The sequence below is a fragment of the Olea europaea genome, chromosome 1 (assembly GCF_002742605.1).
Source record: "Olea europaea var. sylvestris chromosome 1, O_europaea_v1, whole genome shotgun sequence".
NCBI lineage: Eukaryota > Viridiplantae > Streptophyta > Magnoliopsida > Lamiales > Oleaceae > Olea > Olea europaea.
This window is the reverse complement of record NC_036237.1, coordinates 23920523-23933674: the sequence shown is the minus strand read 5'-3', so window position 1 is coordinate 23933674 and position 13152 is coordinate 23920523. Positions and strand designations below refer to the sequence as shown.

Here is a 13152-nt window from a genome sequence, read left to right as displayed (position 1 = left end):
TCCTGTGACCGACACTAAAGGTTACATGTGTTTTGTCAAACTGTGTATTGAGTAAATTTTGACAGAGTAGTACGAAATGCAATTACTTATTTTTTGGTTTGTACCCACTCTGGAACCAACCCATGAAGGCTGATTTGTCAACCTCGTCAACATTGTCTCCGTAATCCTCAAAAACGACAATATTATCATTGTGTTTGAATAATTTTCCTCTCTCATGTCCAGCGACAAAAGGAGACTGCAATACCCTCGATGGTCTTAAAACTCGCTTAACTGGTAATTTTGAGGTTGGTTCAGCAGTAGGTGATCCCTGTATGTTATTGCAGTAGGTTACAAAATAGATTGAAAATACGGCACATGAACTGTCTGTGGCGTAGTTTTGTATATGGTCTGTCACCTATACATGTGACCTGGTGTAAATGTGTCTGTGATATGTGACATATGATTGGAAGATAGTTTGGAAGGGTGTGTGGCCTATGACCCATAAATAAAACGTGGTTTGGAATGTATGTTATCTGTGACCTATGAATAGGATATGGGATAAAGGAATCTGTGATCTGTTACCTAACAATGTGACATGATTCGGAACTGTGTTTAATCTGTGACCAATGAATGGGACATGGTTTGAATGTATCTGTGCTCTGTGATCCATGACTGGAACATGTGTTGGTATTGTGTATGATCTGTGACCTATGAAAGCGACTTTTTTTGGAATGTCAGTGAAATGTAACCTATGAATAGGACATGATCTGAAGTGTGTGTGATCTGTGACCTGATAATATAACATGGTTTGGAGGTATGTGTGATTTGAGATCAATAACTACTGGAACATGTAAATACCTCATTCTCTACAGTCTTTGTTACGGTCACCACATCGAATATGATGGAATCTACCCTCTTCTGAGTTTCCTCCGAATGCAAAACATTGGGTGGGGTGAATTCAATCCCAAAATCAAATGATGGTGGCTCAAGGGAGAAGAGAAGATCATCACTTGGGTCCATTTTGCCCTTCCCTTTTCTGTCGAAATTTGATACTACGTTTTCTACCTACATGTTGAATGGAATATGTTAAAATGAACTATGTTATTTTACAGAAATGTAAAATATATCAAGTGACTACCTCCTGAGCCTTTTCAGATCCACCAGCCCTATGATGTTCTTGATCTCCAACTCCAAGAGCTTCTTTTTGTCCTACTCCATGCTCGCTTGTCCTGTCACCAGACCGTCTAATGATCTCGTCCATTGCACTAGATATCATTGTTGACACAGACTCAGATAGAAACTGCATGTTCGTCCGAATATCCATTAAGTCACTTTTAATACAGGCTTGCGTTTGAATAATGTCATCCATTTTGTTAGTCTTCCCTTCGTTCAAAGATGACATATGTGACTTGATGTCTTCAAGCTCCATCTTCAACAATTTATTATCCGCCTAGAGTTTGGATACTTGCACACGCAACACCTCAAAAGCCTGACAAAAATGAATAACTGATTATTATATGTTGCTTGCGACATATCTGTGACCAACCATCAACATACGATGCACAGTGGTCTATCTGTGACCTAATGTGTATGAAATGTGACATAGGAAATATTGAAGTGTGACCAATGATGGAAATATTGAGAGCTGACTAAAATAACAACTTACGTCATCCCTTTGTGCCCCATGAGATTGTGGCTCCTCTTGAGAATGATGAGCAGTTTTCCACGGGCGGATGGCTCCTGCCGTCTTGGAGGAGGAGCAACAAAATCGTCGTCCAATATTACTGTCCATCAACGGTAGGATTGATGGAACCGACTTCCCGCTAGTACCGACATCTTCAACAGACCTCTCCGTCCTGCGCTTGGTTCTTCTTCGACTCTCGGTTGAGGACATCGGCTGGATCGGCTTGTTGTATTGGACTCCGTTCATGTATGGCATCGCCATTTCACTTTTCAACGGTTCCAAGTCACAAATCAAAATCTGCAATACAATATGTTGTTTATATGAATGCAAAGTCAAAAATTCAGTATTAATTCATGACGCTTACTGGAACTGTACCTTAAGATTGGAGAAGCAGCGGGTCCTTCCAATTTAGCAGTTGATGGTTGCTCATCTGCCGTCCAGTTTACAATGCGGAGATGCACCCTCGATATCCTGGTGACCACGATGCCCTCAAGACTGGGAAAAGTCTCGTATATCCATGCTTGGAAGGCTACAATCATTCCTCGTAGCCTATAGTGTGGGGTCCTCCTGCTGAGTCCATCTCTCAATGCACCTAAAGTAATTTGGAATAGCAGCTGGCCCCATGGAAAACTGTTCATTTCATTAAAGTCCTCGATAAAAACAAACAGAAAGTGGTCGACAACCTTCTTGTAGTCACGGGGAAAGAGATAGGCAGTTAGGAAATATAAAACCCCAAACATTGCAACATCATTATCTGGTAAGGCTTCAACCAGATCGAGATCAGGCATTTGGCATGCAGACAGAAATGTGTCCTTCACATCTTCATGTGTGACGGTGTCTACTTGTGAAAAGTATTTGGCCTTCAACTTTAAGTGCCTATTTTCAAAAACCTGAGTATCTGTATCACCTGAACATCTCAATCTTGTGACTAAACAGAACTCAGATATAGAGAACCTGATGTATCGCCCAGAAACATAAAACCATATTTTTTCCTCATTCGGGTACTGAACCTGTCTCAGAAGGATGTAGTGAATCAACTGTGGTTGAATCACTATTTCATGTATAGTGGTGAGAACACCCTTGTACATAGAGGTGGTAATCTTGCCAGGAAACCAACTTTTTTCAGGTATTTTAAAGTGCCAGACCTACATAAAGCGTTAATAATAGTAAAATTGTTAAGTACCTGTACTGTAATTCAGAGACAGAAATGGAAATACATTTAGGTGATATGGTCACATATAGGTTAAATTCAGGTCACATATATGTAAAATTGGTCACATATGGACATCATATTACTAAAGCACATCATCAACCATGTTAACAGTCACCTCACAGGTATACAAAGTCTTTTCATTCAGGCCACATATTCTCAACATGTTTCAGTCACATTCTCAACCCTGTTAAGAATTATAAGTAACAACTTTTACATAAATTTTCAAGTGATCATGGGGCCCATTTCATATCCCACCGTGAACCACATGTCCTATAAAGTAGAGATCATGTAACATCAAGCTGAGGACAATCTTACCAAATGTTATTAAACATGAGAACCCAGACATATATTTTTCATTTGTTTTTAAATTTGGTTTGGTCTTCAACCATTATAAGCACAACTGTGATGGAAAGCAGTAGATGTACATATGAGTGTCTTTGCATTGAGAATACCTGGTCACATATAGGTGAAATTGTCACACACCTGGTCACATATAGGTGAAATGGACATCGTATGGCTAAAAACACATCATCAACCATGTTAACAGTTAGATCACAGGCATACAAAGTCTTTTCACGCAGGTCACATATTCACAACAAACTTTAGTCTCATTCACATATTAAGATCACATTCAGAACCCAATCCCCATTATAGTAAGGTCACATGCGATCATACCCATGTGCATTTACGTCACAGATTCCAAATGTATGCTTATTCGTGAATAGATAACAGATTATTCGTAACATCGAAACGAAAAATCAAATGAACAAACATTCTGCGTTCAAAATGGCAATCCCTACCCCATTCCAACGACGGAACGAAATCAACATATTTCAAGGTCACATATCTTTAATACTTCTTCAATACATGTTACCTAACGATTATTCAATCAATATCCGTCACTTAATGTATTAACAAAACATAAAAATCAACATACCATATTCGATTGGACTTTTCGCAAGGTCAAAGACAACGCTGCAGACTTTTTTATATGGGATTTTGTTGGGCTTTCCTCGTGCTTCCTCTTTCCTCTCCTTACTGGCGTGGCATGGATGTTTATCGCCTTGGGTTTAGTCATTTTTTTGTCAACCGTAAAATGAGAAGTTTTTTGACAGAGTGACGGGGTACAGGAAGAATATACTCACTTCGCTTTGGGTACGTGACGAAGATTATTTCCTTGACAGGCCCGAGCAAGATAACTAATCGGAGATTTCGTGAGGTTCGTAACTGCCGGAGTGGTTTATCACAAATCGTGGGGAGAGGTTTGGGGCAGTTTCTCTCATTTGGTAAGAGAAGGAAGAAAGATAGATTTGAAGCGCGTTAACAACGGAACCACGCATATTTTAAATAATTAGTTTTTTTTTTTTAATCTAATACCGGATATTTGACTAGAAAAGTTGGACCCATGATTTATACACAGTAAACTTCAAAACCCTGGCAGGGTGTAATTTCCTCTTTAAATTTTACACCACCAACTAAACAAAGTATTCACAGCCCAGCCCTTCATGGACATGGCCTATAGGCAGAGCAGGGCCCGGCCTTGCTTGGCCCCTTTGTCAATGAGCCAGCCCAATATTGACTCATTGACTGGGTCGATCATTACCACCACGCCGCCGCCACATTCAGATTTAGAAATGGAGTGAAGCACTCGAACGTTTATTTTCAGTGGGAAAAACATTTTGTAAACATAGGCCATGCCGCCAGGCTAGCAGACTTCAATGTTCTAAACCTTTTTTCGGCCTTCTTGACAAATTTTGAAGCTTTAGCTTCTTCGTAGTTAATAATAAAAGAAATAAGCTCGTAAATGAAAAGTGACCCGTCCATAAATTACCAAAGATGAACGGTAAGCAAGACTACACCAAGAAGCACACAAAAATTTAACTTAATTTTTTCCTTTAATATCATCCCCAAATTACAGAACATACCTACCAAACCTATCATAAAGGTATACCATGAATAATTATTAGATGTGTGTAGCAAGAAATACAAGTCTCTTATATACAATTATAAACAAACGTATGAACAAAATTCTAGCCATGAAAAGAATCTGCCCACGACTGGAAGTCTCAAAGATGGAGCATCAAGGGCCCCAATTTTTCAAACTAAAAAAATACTTGCTTATTACACATAAATATCCAGATTAATAAGTAACTGAAGTGTAAAAAAAACCTCGCCATGAAAAGAAAGAAAAATGAAACCGACACAGTTTATGAACAAGACAGCTTAACAAACCCGTGTCACGGAGATCAAAAGCGTATATACAACTCTTCCACTTTTCATTGTGTTATGCATGGATCGGGTAGATCATGGTGAATTCCTGGGGAAAATTTGGGTCGTCCAGAATGGAATCTGAGGAGAATCAATTGAGAAGAGCATTCGGGTCCAATGGCGTAACTGTAGTTGGAAAATCTGTCCTTTGCCCAACGAGGGAATAATATGCGAGTATATGTGCTGGATGATCAAAAATTACTTGTTCATTTGCGTCTTGAACATAAACTCGTCTAGCAGGAATCAACTCAATATTCCAGTTTGGACGAACCATTTTTAAGAGATCCAGACGATTCACGGACCTATATCCTTGAACCCACAAATACCTCAGGGAAGTTAGCTGTATTGCAGCCATAGCCAGTGCACGTTCGCTAAAGCAACATCCCCTCATTTCTAACTTTTGCAGGCTAGGACAGCCTTTGGAGAACTCCAGAAGACCATCATCAGATTCCCCAACATAACCCAGAAGCATCCATCTTACTTTTGGGCTGTACCTGCCAATATAACTCAGACCCAAATCAGTCAACCCTCCTGGGCGGAGATACAGGGCAAACCTCCTAAGCTTCTCACAACCAATTAGTAAGGATCGAACTCCATTGTCAAGAGGCAAATCTGTTATTGATTCTTCACGATCAAGTAAGACCAATCTAAAGTCGCACATGTTCTTTGAGTGTGTGCCAATACATTGCAAAGCTTCATTTGTGATATCGGACACGTACACAGCCAAATATTCCAGATCAAGGCATCCCTGAGCCAAAGCAATTAATCCTCTCTGGGAAACTATATAATTTTAACCTATTAAAAAAAAAAAAAAAAAAAAAAAAAAGAAAGAAAAAGAACCAAAAAAAAAAAAAATGAAAAAAAAGTTGTCTTGGTCAACATTCTAGAGTACAAGAAACAATATCAGCAAAGCAACCAAGCAAAACAAAGCTGAATGCAAGTGGAGGCTATATGACATCAAAAAACACATTACATTGGAATGGGTGCCATTTTCCAGGGGTTTAAACCATCAAGGAAAGGACACCAATAAGAAGTAAAAACAATCCACCCATCCCAGGAAACAGTGAAAAAGGAAAATGAGGAAGAAAACTACATGCACAGATGGACAAGTAAAAGAACAGGGTAAAACTACTACACCAAGTAGAGCATGGAAGAAGATTCCATGAAAATGTCACCAGTTTCAGAGATCGAGGGGCTGTGATTTTTCTACAAAATCAAAACTTAGTCCTTATTTAAATCAATCATGAAAAAAAAATTTGCTGTCTCTTGTTAAGTTCTAATAGCAACACTTTCGGAAATTATTTCATTTGTGTCGACTTATAAGACAAACTATTTTTTTATTTTCATGGTTTATCTTCTTTCATCATGAATTTCGCCTAGTCTTCATATGGCGCTATTGTTAACATTCAGTTTCTCACCAATAAATTCGTATTAACTGGGAAAGGAGGCAAGTAGGTTTGGAAAATTATCTGATGAATACCGACAGAAATTGAGCTATTTCAGCAAACATGATATAATTACATCCAAGGGCCTAATGAAGTACCTTTGGACAAGAGATATATTTATGCCCACAAAAACAAAAACCAGGTTGCAATCAATGTTTCGATCCTCAGATTCAGTAAATCTGAAGATAAAGCTACCTAAGCAAAGAAGACCAACTTAATGCAAACTTCAATGCGTGGCAGAGAATTTTTCAGCCACATGAAGGAAACAGACATACATGACAACATAAGTATGAGAAGAAAGAGATTTTAAAATTTAACCTCAAGGATTTCCAAGTTGAGGCATCTTTGCAGTAAGTCACAGTGGCCTGCTGTGTCAAGCAGAGCGTAAAGGAGATCCAATTTTTTGAGTCGGGCAGCAATTGGAAAGATGAGGGGCATTTCTGCTTTCCCCAAATAAGTAAGGCCCAAGCAGCATAATCTTGGGGGAAATGATACAGCAGAATACCTCCCTAATTGCTCGTTAAAGACACCCTCACCAATCTGTCCAGGCGGCTCATTGAAAGAACCCCCACCAAACTCTTCCAGTGCATTAGCAGCTTTAAAGAAACCAATCAGATCCGATATATCACAGTCACTGATCTTCACTGAGGTCAAAGAGGGGCAATTTTTGGCCATTAGTTCAAGATCTGTAGATCGCACTTTGGTCAGATCTGTCATGTAGAAGTTAACATTTTCAAGAACTGTATTGTTCAAAGCAAGCTCGTGCAGCCATTCTCCATCTTTCTCGACTATTGTACTCTCTTCCATAAACAAGGTTTTTAAATTCCTGCAAAGGTGTAAAGGTGAATATTATCTTAGATAATCGATAATGCAAATACAGATACACAAGAAAAATCACTTGACCACTAAGGGATGGAGACGAGATTGCTAAAAATTGTTAACCAATTTATCAAAGAAACACTACATTTAGCACAGTGCTTGGGCCAATATACCTTTTATTCGCAACTAACTTATTCTTATTGAAATTTATTTTCCGCCAACTTACAAGTCCAGTAAATGAACAAAAACGCAGAAAATCTACCAAACCCAAAGGAGAGGTGCATAAAATGTTTTTCTTTAGTTTCTCTATTAGCGTTTTTTTTTTTTTTTACCCCGGTCTGTTGGGTTGATTTCAGGGTGTTTTGTCTCTCATGGAAGCATTAACCATTTGAGTTTCTCTTCATATGAATTCTATACATCCCCTTACGTAATCCTCAAGATATACAAGGTCACTGTATTAAAGTCAAAATGCAGACACTATAGTTTGTAAATGTATTACTTGAGTAACCATTCCTAATTAAACCCTATAAATCTGGAGTTGCAAAAGATATGACAAAAAAAGGGATTATGTCCACATTACTTGGCAAAGTTCCAAAGACAACAGAAAATCATAATCATGTAGCAGTAATAACCAAGAGAGAGTACTGTCTGATTCAGAATCATGGTACGATTTCCAAAACTCCCATGTCAATGAAAAAATTTCAGCTAACAGCAAACGTTCCTATCATAAAAGAGAAGATTGATCCACAAACTTCTCAAGATTATAGAGATCACCAATAAACTTTCTATTTCATTAAAATTCAAAATGTATCACCTAGGGAAATCAAACTTAAAACAATATGGTACCTAAGAGGACTGGAAAACCAACAGGCCTGGGTACACCCAAAAGAGTATCCAAAGCCACATTCTATTTTTAATTAAAAATCAAAATGCATCAGTAAGGAGAGACAAATTTTAAACTATATAGTATCTATGCAGTGTGGAAAAATCAACAGGCCAGAGAACCCCCAATAAGTTTCCAAAGCCCCATTCAATTCTTCATAGATAAATACAAACACACAAAAAGAAACCAATATTACATGCAGAAATAACTACAATGCTTCACGCGTTGCATTGCATAATGACTGTAACATCCAGTTTTGGGTGCATGTATTTCATTCAGCCCCCGTTTGACCCCCATTACCTGAAAATGAAAATGGGGGGAATAGTATTTTTTAGAAAAATGAGTGGTTGAAAAAGAAGAAAAAGTTTTTGATTTAGGTGTAATATTATTTTATGGAAGATTGTGTGGTTGAAAATAGGAGAGAGAAAAATGGAATGTAATGTAATTGAATTTAATGGGGATCAAACGGGGGCTCAATTTGCATAATGCATAAGTAATATAGGGACAAGCCTCAAGGTCACAATCAACCTACCGATAGACAACATAGGTATTAGAACAGAGCAGCATTTGATCTTAGCATTGTTTGGAAAAAGTATCTAAATGCTATATAAACAACAAAAAATACAAAGTGAGAGCAGATTTGTAAGATGTGTAAAATGAACAGAATGCTAAATGACTCAGACCTCAGAACCTGTAATTTAAAATCACAATGATTTGATAAGAAAAACTCAAATTTTAGAATAGTTAGCACAAAGTGACTCCATAGAGAACACATTCCCAAATGTGCACGCTGACATCGAATACTGTTTAAACAATCCTCTCAAACTTATGCTGTAGTTTAGTAGACAAAAACCCCGTATGTGACTCCAACAGTATTCCTCTTCCTGTATTAGATTTAACCCTTCACCCAGATAATCTCAAATAAACAAATAGATTAATCAACGTAAACAAATTTAATTTATAACTCCAGCCTAATACACAAATAACTAATCCATCAAACATTCATCCAAGGACCGCCACATCCACACTATGTTCAACTGAAGCAATATCAAGAATCAAGTTTCAAAAATCCATATATTTATAAACATAATCAAGAACACTGGATAAGTGAAATAAACCATCAAAAAATTTATCACCACAGAAAATCTTCAAGAACAAACTTATAAATTCACAAGAATTAAAAAGAATCAATTGGATTTTCAAGCTGCAACCATATCTAAAAATATTACAACAATACCCCCCCCCCCCCCAAAGATAAAAAAAACCCCCCCCCCCCCCCCAAAAAAAAAAAAAACAAAACAAAACATACAAAAATAGTGGTCATTTAAAGACAATAATTTATCATTTGAACTTGTAATCTCTTTTGAAGAGTAAATATGAAATTCTAGAAAAAATATAAATGAGTATGCAAATACACAACCAAAAATAATAATCTAGAAGCAAATAAATTAAGAAGAAACGCATCATACAACAAATAATCACGTAAAGTTATGTTTTGCTCTACAAACGGCCAAAAAAAAAAAAAAAAAAAACACTCAATTGATAAGTCAAACAATTTGCAAGTTCAGAAAATTAAAAAGTGATTGTAAAAATTCACTCTTCTTCTATTTTTATTTTTTATTTTTTATTTTTACCTGCACAGGCGGCCGATAATTAGGAGACCATCAGTAGAAAATCCCGAGCACTTATCGAGCTTCAAGACTTCGAGAACCTTTCCAGCCGGAGATTTTGCTAGCATCTCGAGATCCGCATCGATCACAATCATCCTACGGAAGTGCAAAGCCTTCATTCTACAGAAAGACTTGTCGATCTCCTCCACCCAAGAAGTAACATATCCACCCCAGTCTTCGGGGATAAGGTTGAACATAGCAGCACGGGGCTTTCCCTTGAGCTTGAGCGACTCAAGGTGAGGAAAGCGGCGCGAGAGCCTCTCCGGCGTAGCCGTGTAGCACAACGCGATTGTCACATGCTTGCGAGTTAAGGCGTCGATCTGGTACCAGCGTTTGCACACAAGCGACACAGCGTCCCGGTCACGCGGGTCCTGCACATATGGGATCACGCACTCCCAAACGGTTTCGTCCGCACCACCACTTCCCATTCCACTACTGCTACCACAACGAATTAATTTAATCGATTTTTGCTCTTTCATTCCCAATTCTTACTCGATTCACTCTTTGGGATTAAGGGTTCTCGACAACTGATAGATAAGAACCAAGTTTCTAGAAGCTGAAGAACGAATACACGGTGTAGATGGGTTTCAAAGCGTAATCCGAGGGTGAGGAATGGATAGGGGAGGATTGGACCTTGGGAGAGGAAAAAGGTTCTTTCCCATAACTGGAGTAGTTGGTGTTGGTGTAGGCCCTTGATTTGGGTGATTAATATGTGTATTGTGTGCGGCTCTAAAATAGGAAGGGAAATACGAGAAAACGATAATAATTATGTTATTGTTAATTGAATTATATATAATTTATTTAGCATCTACTAAATGAAATTGATATAAGTCGATAATTTCAATTTATTTTTTTTCCGTCAAGCTTTTTATCGACTCGGATGTACAAGTGTCAAATTTCATAATGAAATGTGTGATTTAGGGCATGTTAGGTATTGATACTTAAATCAATTTTTTTACCGTGAGAAACAAAAGTAGATTCCACATGTAAGTGAAAAAGTCAAAAATGACGATTGACTATGGTAACTAATAGTAAAAAAATTAATTTTTTGGCCCGAAAAATCAGAACCAAACGGGGGCTTAGTGAAAAATTAAATGTTATTATTAATAAATACAGTAATAAAAACTAATATAATATTATTTTTAATAAATCTAGTAATAAAAATTAAATATTAGTTTATCGAGAAATTTTTTGCTAATAGATCCGTACGGAAATTAAACACTAAAGGAAAGTTCCATTGGTAATAAAATAACAATAGAACAAACTAATCGTCGAAGCTATTCTAATAAAAAAATAAATAGATAATCTAATTTATGAGTTGGTAACTACAAAAAAAATAAAAATAAAAAGAATAAGTTTTGGTGATGATATTGATTGTTTTATGTATAGGTTGGGACTACATTCTCGTCATATCCCATGGAGTACTTCATCGTCCCATCTTGGTCCCCGCCTCACCTACGCGGGGACGAGGTGGGGTAACCTCTGCATGTTTGTCTTCTTGTATAACATTTTTAATGATTATGTTTTAGTTAGTTCTATTTTAAATATAAAAATTAATTTCTTTTATTGTTAAATCTTAAGTATATAAATTAAATTATTTATTTAATTTTAAAAATAAATACTTAAATAATTGAAACACTAAATGAATAGTACAAATATCTTATTTATATTTTTATAAAATTATAAAGTAAATAAAATATATTTAGTGATGGGGTGGAGGCGAGGGTAGAATAGGGAACATGGTCCTTGGCCTGTACCTGACTTGGATAAGGACTTTCTCATTCTCTACCTCGGTCCCCGATTAGTCAAGGAGTTTTTGTTCTGCTCGATTCAAGTGCCGTGGAGACATGGGATTCTTCGCTTCTTAACTATTCATAGATGGTTTTTTGTTGGTAATCGCCATCAATATTATCATGGATAATCACTGACAAAGATATCAATGATCACTAATAATAATGTCACTATAACCACTTTATAGTTATAATGTTTGGATCAAACTAATTTTATTACTAAGTGGATGTTACTCCACCTGTCCCATAAAGATCAACTTACTTTCATTTTACGCAGATTAACAAAATATAATTAGAGCCGTGCTTCATGTATAGAGGAGAACCTTACAGATCTTTTCCAGAATAGATATAAACATTTGGGGTGGGATTTTTGGGGGTATTTTTTTAATCCGGAGGGGGGGGGGGGGGGCTCATGTCATATGAGCCACTGTAGAACACCTATGAAATGAGATTCTGTACATATGGCAAAAGCCATATAATTAATGGTTCTAAATTTGAATGTGCCATTAATGGCCTTTCATTTTCAGTCCATCTGTACAAATTTCTTATTTATATTTTTATAATAAAGTAAATAAAATATATTTACTGATGGGGTGGAGGGAAGGGCAAGTTAGGGGACATGGTCCCTGGCCTGTACTTGACTTGTATAAGGACTTTTTCATCTTCTCTACCTCGTTTTCCTATTAGTCAAGGAATTTTTGTTCTGCTCAATTCGTGTCCCGTGAAGATATGGGATTCTCTGCTTCTTAACTATTCCTAGATGATTTTTTGTTGGTAATTGCCATCGATATTATCATGGATAATCACTAATAAAGATATATCAGTGATCACTAATATCCTGTACAAATTTCTTATTTATATTTTTATAATAAAGTAAATAAAATATATTTACTGATGGGGTGGAGGGAAGGGCAAGTTAGGGAACATGGTCCCTGGTCTGTACTTGACTTGTATAAGGACTTTTTCATCTTCTCTACCTCGTTTTCCTATTAGTCAAGGAATTTTTGTTCTGCTCGATTCGTGTCCCGTGAAGATATGGGATTCTCTGCTTCTTAACTATTCCTAGATGATTTTTTGTTGGTAATTGCCATCGATATTATCATGGATAATCACTAATAAAGATATATCAGTGATCACTAACATCAATGTCACTATAACCTCTTTGTAGTTATAATGTTTGGATCAAACTAATTATATTACTAAGTGGATATTACTCCATCTGTCCCATAAAGATCAACTTACTTCCATTTTACACAAATTAACAAAATATAATTAATATAATTGAAAATTAAAATTTTACTTACATCTTTCCTAATATGCACATGCATTAAATAATATTTTAAATATAATTAGTTTATATTTATTGACAACAAAATGTCAAAACACATTAAATATGGACAT

The 13152-nt window shown here is 36.6% G+C and overlaps 1 pseudogene; it reads right to left on the bottom strand.

The window, feature by feature from the left end:
• Positions 1 to 4850: 4850 nt before the first annotated feature.
• Positions 4851 to 10672, bottom strand: LOC111397898 (annotated as a pseudogene).
• Between the last annotated feature and the right edge of the window lie 2480 nt (positions 10673 to 13152).